The sequence below is a fragment of the Leucoraja erinacea genome, chromosome 2 (genome assembly GCF_028641065.1).
Source record: "Leucoraja erinacea ecotype New England chromosome 2, Leri_hhj_1, whole genome shotgun sequence".
NCBI classification, from domain to species: Eukaryota; Metazoa; Chordata; class Chondrichthyes; order Rajiformes; family Rajidae; genus Leucoraja; species Leucoraja erinaceus.
The window spans coordinates 120,312,966-120,321,119 of NC_073378.1; positions in this window are offsets into that span (position 1 = coordinate 120,312,966).

Below are 8,154 nucleotides of genomic sequence, written 5' to 3' on the forward strand. Positions count from 1 at the left end.
AAACCAACACCACCAATTTTGTCCTACTTCAGATTGTATCCCAATCTTTACACTATTGCATAGTTTTCCATTAGTTGTTGTATATGTAGTTGCCTCTATCTTTGCCATGTTCATGAGCTTCTTGCCAGCAAGCAATTTCATTGCAACCTTGTGTACTTGGCAATAACCTAATTTAATCTCGTCTAATCTAGCGCAAAATAACAATCTGTGCCTGGAGCTGGGTGACATAAGTAATATATTAAACTAATGATTCAGTAGGACATTGTAGTTGGAGAATTCAGGGAGTGTGACGGTGAAATTTTAAAACAGATTTCCATGGGATATTGGATATTGGATGTTCTGGTGGATTTCAAGGTGGATAAAATCCCAAGGCATGTCAGGGGGTGTCCTAATTTTTGTGGGAGGCAAGAAAGAAGATTGTTAGATTTCAAGGCGGAAATTTTCTAATTCTGCTGACCAAATTACTGGAAGGCAGCAAATGTGGTACCTTATTCAAGAAGAGCCACAGAGCCTGGTGTTACATGCCAGGAAGTCTAATGCTAGTAATGTGGTAATTATTGAAAGAAATTAAGAGGGATGAGATGAATCTTAATTTGCAGAGACAGAGATTAATCAAGGAAGTCTTCATGGCTTTGTTGAGGGGAGATTCCTGTTTGACTCATTTGAATGTTATTTTGCAAAGGAGGTAAGTAAGTATATCATTGAAGGATGAACGTGCGATATAGGCCAGATGGGCTTTAGTAATGTTTTGACAACTTTCCACGTAGGAGACTGGTTCAAAAGAATAGAGCTAGTGGGATCCAAGGCAACTTGGCAAGCTAGATCCAAAATTGGTTGGTGATAGGAGGTAGAGGGTGTTGTTGAAGGTAGCTTCTGCAATTCCGTGTGAGATCCTTAAAGCATTGTAGGTACAGACATCCTTGCTGATATATATATCTTCAGACTGAAGATGGGTTTCGACCCCAAACCGTCACTTATTCCTTTTCTCCAGAGATGCTGTTTGACCCGCTGAGATGTTCCAGCTTTTTGTGCCCATCTTATATATAAATGATCTGGATGTGAATAAAGGAGGTGTGATTAGCAAGATTACAGATGCAAGAAAATAGGTGGTGGTGTTGATACTGAGGAAACCAGAATATTATTTAATGAGTTGATTAGATGGGTAGAGAAAATACAGGTGGAACTTAATCCTCCAAAATGTGAACTGATACATTTTGGGAGGATTGATAAGGTTGCAAAGGAGATTCACCAGTATACAGTTTGTGTACGAAGGAATATTATATATTGCCAGGTATGGAGCATTTACTGGGAGAGATTAGATAGACCGGGTTTGTTAATTTGGAGAGGAGAAGACTGCATGAGGACCTCATTTAGTGTCATGGAAAGAATAGATGGTGAAAGACATCCTCCCTAGCAAAGATGTCCAGATGGGATAGGATTATGAAGAGCAGGAAATTTAAAGGCGATTTGGGACTAATTGCTTTTTTTTGTTGCAACTGGCATATATTCTCACAATTTATAATTTTTTAGATGAAAACCTGAAGTGTCAAGCCAAAGAATGCAATAGGCCAGGTCCTGGGTAATGGGATCAATATAGACAGGTATTTAGTGGCTGACATTGATACGTTGGGCTGAAGGGCCTGTTTTTTTACGGTATAACTTGATGTTTCTAATAAGTTGCTGGGCTCCAGAGAAAATAAGTAGAGAGAGATTGTTCTGTTGGAAGTTGGTTTGGATCAAATGGACTGATGGTTTGGATAAGTTTGAGAGTAAAAAAATGAGGTCCTGCCTGGCAGCTTGATTTAGGCTCATTATTGTCTGCTGAGGTACAGTGGTAAACTTTTGATTGCATGTCCCATCAGAGCAGATATTACCATGGCTGAATACAATCAAGCTAAAGGTTTGAAGAGTTTTCTAAGAGTAAGTAATCTCAGAGCTTAATTTTATTTATAAGTAGACCATTTGATCTGAGTAAATGTCAGAGTATTCTCTGACCTCAAAATAATTTGGAAGACACCTCCAAACAAGATCAACTACAAAGACTTGGCGGCATTGATTTTGTCTTTTTGCGCTTTTATTGTTTGTTTTTATGTGTGTTCCCGCGCGTTGCGGGAACAGACCCAACGTGTCTGCACTTGGTCTAGTATATATATAGACAGGCCCTTTATATACACACACACACACACACACACACACACACACAGCACATGTTTCTCCTACACACACACACACCTTTTTTTTTCATTTAATATATTGTTTGCAGAGTACAGGTACTATGTTTACATATTCTGCTGTGCTGCTGCAAGTAAGAATTTCATTGTTCTGTGTGAGACATTTGACAATAAAACACTCCTGATTCTTGACTCTTTTAGAACAGAAAATGCTGGAAATACTCAGCATGACAGGCCGCAACTGTAGAAAGAGAAACAGATTCAATGTTTCGGGTAAAAGACACTTCTTGCAATTAATTGATTTCCATTTATCCCATTCCCCTAGTTACCTTCCTGCAATTTGTTCTCCACTTACGCGATTTTTTCGGCGACTAGCCAGCACCCGTCATAGTCGCAGCAGGTCACTCAACATATTGAAAATCCAATGGTACGAATCTTTGGGCAACTACTCACGACCATACAGGAGTTACCCCTCGACCATACAGGCGACATGTCGTGGGGTGACGCCTGTATGGCCGTGAGTAGTCGCCCAAAGAGTGTTCCCTTTTTCTGGTCGCCACTGGATTTTCAACATGTTGAAATTTTTCGGCGACCTGCTGCGACTATGACGGGTGCTGGCAAGACGCCGAAAAAAGAGTCAGTATCTAGTTTTAACAAACTTCCAAATCAGTGAGGATAAGATAGGGTGGCAGTGATAGTGTTGCTGCCTTAACGGTGCTGTCTGTTCTGAGTTTGTACGTTCTTCCCGTGACCGCGTGGGTTTTCTCCAGGTACTCCGGTTTCCTCCCACACTCCAAAGACGTGCAGGTTTGTAGGTTGATTGGTTTTGGTAAAATTGTAAATTGTCCCTAGTTTGTAGGGTAGTGTTAGTGTTAGTGTACGGAGTGGTCATTGGTCAGCACGGATTTGGTGGGCCGAAAGGCCTGTCTCCACGCTATACCTCGAAACTAAACTAAACTAAACTAAAAAGAGAAATTATGGGATGTATTCAAAACTTTTAATGTCGCTTCAAAAATTAAACTGGAGAGGTCGGGAATGAGCTGGAAGATAGTATGGTTACCAATATAAATGATCATGTCAGTATTTTGAATAAGAGATGATCATTCAGTCTTTCAAACCTGTTTTTCCATTCATTCTAAACACAGATTACTTTTCATCTCCACACCATTTCCTTGTCCTAAAACCGTATTGATTATACTACTATCCAAAAATCTATTAATCTCATTTTTTAATGCAGTCCATGACTCTGACGCCATAACCCTCAGGGGTAGAGCATTCCAATCATTCACCACCTTAGACTGAAGAATTTCTCCTATTTTCACTTCTATACGTGAAAGTCAAGTCAAATCGAGTTTATTGTCATATGCACAGGATATGTCGAGATACAGGTTCAATGAAAAATCTTGCAGAAACATCGTTGCCATTTTTTTTTTTTGGACTGCAACCCTTCTGAAATTTAGAAGACTAAGAAAGTTTGGCATGTCTCCAACAACTCTTACAAACTTCTGTAGATGCACTTAGAAAGCATCCAATTGGGATGCATTGCAACTTGGTTTGGCGATAGCTCTCCTCAAGACCACGAGAAATGGCCGAGACTTGTGGACGTAGCCTGGTCCATTACACAAGCTGGCCTCACCTCCCACCAACACCGACAGCAACTGCACTTTCAGCTGCTTCGGGTAAGCAGCCAACATAATCAAGCACCATTTATACCTCCGTTCATTCCCTCTTTTCCTCTCTCCTGTCAGGCAGAAAATACAAAAGCTGCAAAGCACATCCAACCAGATTCAGGAACAGCTCCTTCCCTGCTGTTATCAGACGACTGATAGAAACTTATAGAAACGTACTCAATTCTGAAGGGGTTGGACAGGCTAGATGCAGGAAGATTATTCCCGATGTTGGGGAAGTCCAGAACAAGGGGTCACAGCTTAAGGATAAGGGGGAAATCTTTTAGGACCGAGATGAGAAAATCATTTTTTACACAGAGAGTGGTGAATCTGTGGAATTCTCTGCCACAGAAGGAAGTTGAGGCCAGTTCATTGGCTATATTTAAGAGGGAGTTAGATGTGGCCCTTGTGGCTAAAGGGATCAGGGTATATGGATAGAAGGCAGGTATGGGATACTCAGTTGGATGATCAGCCATGATCATATTGAATGGCGGTGCAGGCTCGAAGGGCTGAATGGCCTACTCCTGCACCTATTTTCTATGTTTCTATGACTGAACGATCGCGTAATCTAAGCTCAACAAGTGAGGCATGTCTTTATCCTTGGGAGCCATATTTACTACCACCAGAAGACATCTTTACTCCTGCATTCAAATCCTCTCGCAATTAAAGTCCATGTACCTTTTGTCTTCCTAACTGTCTGATCCACCGAAGATAGACACAAAATGCTGGGGTAACGTGTCAACCATGATCACAGTGAATGGCGGTGCTGGCTCGAAGGGCCGAATGGCCTACTCGTGTACCTATTGTCTATTGTCTATTGTCTAACTCAGCGGGGTAGGCAGCATCTCTGGAGAGGAGGAATGGGTGATGTTTTGGGTCGTGACTGAAGAAGAGTCTCAATCCGAAACATCACCCATTCCCCCTCTCCAGAGATGTTGCTTGTCCCGCTGAGTTACTCCAGCATGTTGTATCCATCTTTGGTGTAAACCAGCATCTGCAGTTCCTTCCTACGCATTTTACCTGCTTCACCTGCATGTTAGGTTTCAGTGTCTTATGTGCAAGCATACCTGCCACCCTGTGACAACCAATTCTCAACATCTCACCATTAAAATTAATTGATTTTATAGATACAGCATGGAAATTGGCCCTTCGGCCCACTGAGTATGTGCTGACCAGCCCGTACACTAAAACTATCCTCCACACTAGGGACAATTTAATGATTTTTGCCGAAGCATTCAGTATTTTTTCTACCAAAGTGTTAACTTACAGCTTTCTCATTGTACCTCATTGTATCACCATTTTATTTGTATACTGACTCATATTTACAGGCCAATGAAACCTCTCATCATTTACTTGTACTCCGATTTAATGTTGTGTCATCGGCCAACTTCGATATGTCTCATTTGATTCCCCACAGCCAAGTCATTGATACAATTACGAATAGTGGGGACCAAGCGCCAATCCTTGTGATACCCACTTATCACAACCCGCAAAGCTAAAAAAAAACTTATTTATTTGTACTCTGTGCTTTTTGTCTGCTCGTCCTTTCTTAATCTGCTCTGCTATATTATCCCAAATACCATGCACTCTGAATTTGTTTAGCAGTCTCGTATGCAGAGGTTGATTGAAAGCTGTTGTAAAATCCACTGGTTCCTCCTCATTTACTCGACAATGTATTGTCATTGAATGTAATAGATCATTTTCAAATATGATTTCCTTTTCACAAATTCATGTTGATTGTGTTCAATCATGTCATTGTCTGACACTTTAGGTCAAATTTCCTTTTTCAGAACTGAGAAAGAGAAGTTGGACATTTTCAAATAACTTTATTTCTGTTTAGATTTGATATTGTCAGGTACATCAAGACACAGTGAAAAGCTATGTTTTGTATGTTCATATGAGGACTGGCCATTTGTGCTTACCGTTCCTCTCTTCCATTTTTGTTTATTTCATTTGTATATTCTCGCCTGCTCGGCCTGCCCCAGCTGGACAGTCTGTGTAACAACATTCAGACATGACAACATTAGCAACACATTACACGGCCAAAGCTGCCAAACTGCCTGTTCAACGGCTGCATCATTTCACCCTGATACAGACAACTTTTTGTTCTCCCCCACTTTCACTGCTTTTTAGATTAACTTTCTTTCTCTTTCCCAGTTCTGATGAAGAATTTTTGATCTGAAACATTATCTTTTTTTCCCATTCTGTAGATGCTCTCTGATTTGCTGAGTTTTTCCAGCATTTCCTGCTTTTATTTTTCAGATTTCCACAATCTGCAATCAAGCATTTTTCATGCTACCTATCTAAGGCTACACAAGTCAAATGTTTCCTGTTTTTTTCCATTACTGACTTAAACATTGGGGTTACATTTGCTGCCTTCCAGTCCTCAAAAAATGGTTCTGCAAAGTTTATTGAACTTTAGAAGAAAATAACCGGGCCATAACCATTTCTTTCAAAATTCCAAGATGTAGATCATTTGTGATTTTGTTCAGTATTCATAAGATTGTCAGAATAGGGCCAAAGGCAATAAAAATCATAGAAGGAAACACAGCTGAATAATTTTCCTTATTTTTGCCAACTATTCAAAATGGAAAACTGGTCATTTGCTTTCATGTGACCGATTACAAGTAGTAAAATTTCTCAAGGCATTTCACGGGGTGTTATAAAAAGCATTTGACACCCGCTCAAAGGAACTTTAAAATGAAAAACAATGCTAAAAATACTCAATAGTTTAGCGGGTTATCTGTGGAGTGAGAAACACAGATATTTCAGTTTAATGGTCTTTCAGCACCTCCGGAATTTGTCTTATTCCATCAGTCAATAATTAATCACGACCATACTCTCATTGTTCAGTTGCCATCAGGAAGAAGGTACAGGAGCCTAAGAACTGTGAGTTAAATGGAGCTCTTGGGGCTAGCGGAATCAAGCGGTATGAAGGCAGGCACAGATGACTGATTGTGGATGATCAGCCATGATCTCAAGGAATGGCAGTGCTGGCTCGAAGGGCAGAATGGCCTCCTCCTGCACCCATTTCTTATGTAACCGTGACCTCCAGTTTCAAGAACAGGTTCTTCCCATCAATCATCAGGCTCTTGGACCACTCTGCACAACCCGATCTCAGCACTGAAATACTGTGGACTTTTTAATAGGTTGCACTGTGTACTTTGCATTGAAATATTATTACCTGGTTATCCAGTATAATTAATAATTTATTGTATTATATATTTATTTTATTGTGTTGGTGCGTTAGTGTGTTGTAAAGCTGCAGCAAGTAATAATTTAATTGTTCTCTTCCCGCTGCACATTACAATCAAACTCTCTTGACTCATGTGTCGGAAGGAACTGCAGAATCTGGTTTACACCAAAGACAGACACAAAATGCCAGAGTAACTCAGCAGGTCAGACGGCACCTCTGGAGAAAAGGAATAGGTGACGTTTCGGGTTGGAACCCCTTCTTCAGACTGAATTTTGAATCATCTTGTTTTCCATACAATACCTAGATTCACTTCGCAGAGCACATGATTCCAGGAATGAGTGGGTTAGCATATGATGAGCGTTTGACAGCACTGGGCCTGTACTCGTGGAGTTTAGAAGGTTGAGGGGGGGGGGGGGGACCAAATTGAAACTTACAGAATAATTAAAGGCATAGAGTGGATGTGGAAAGGATGTTTCCACTGATGGGAGAGTCGAAGACCAGAAGTCATAGCCTCAGAATTAAAGAGCGCTCTTTTAGAAAGGAGGTGATGAGGAACTTCTTTAGTCAGACGGTAGTTAATCTGTGGAACTCAAAGCCACAGAGGGCTGTGGAGGCCAAGTCAGTGGAAATTTTAAAGTCAGAGATAGACAAATTCTTGATTAGAATGGGTGTCAAGAGTTATGGGGAGAAGGCAGGAAATTTGGGATTAGAAAATGGCAGAGATCAGCCATGATTGAATGGCAGAGTAGACTCGATGGGTTGAATGGTCTGCTTGTACTCCTAGAACTTGTGAACAGAGTGCTGGAACAGCTCGTTGTTCAAGAAGGAACTGCAGATGTTGGAAAATCGAAGGTACACAAAAATGCTGGCGAAACTCAGCGGGTGCAGCAGCATCTATGAAGCGAAGGAAATAGGCAACGTTTCGGGCTGAAACCCTTCGGCCGATTTCCTTCGCTCCATAGATACTGCTGCACCCGCTGAGTTTCTCCAGCATCTGGAACAACTCAGCAGGTCATGCGGCATCTCTGGAGAAAAGGAATAGAAACATAGAAACATAGAAATTAGGTGATTCACCACTCTCTGTGTGAAAAAAGTTCTTCTCATCTCGGTTTTAAAAGAT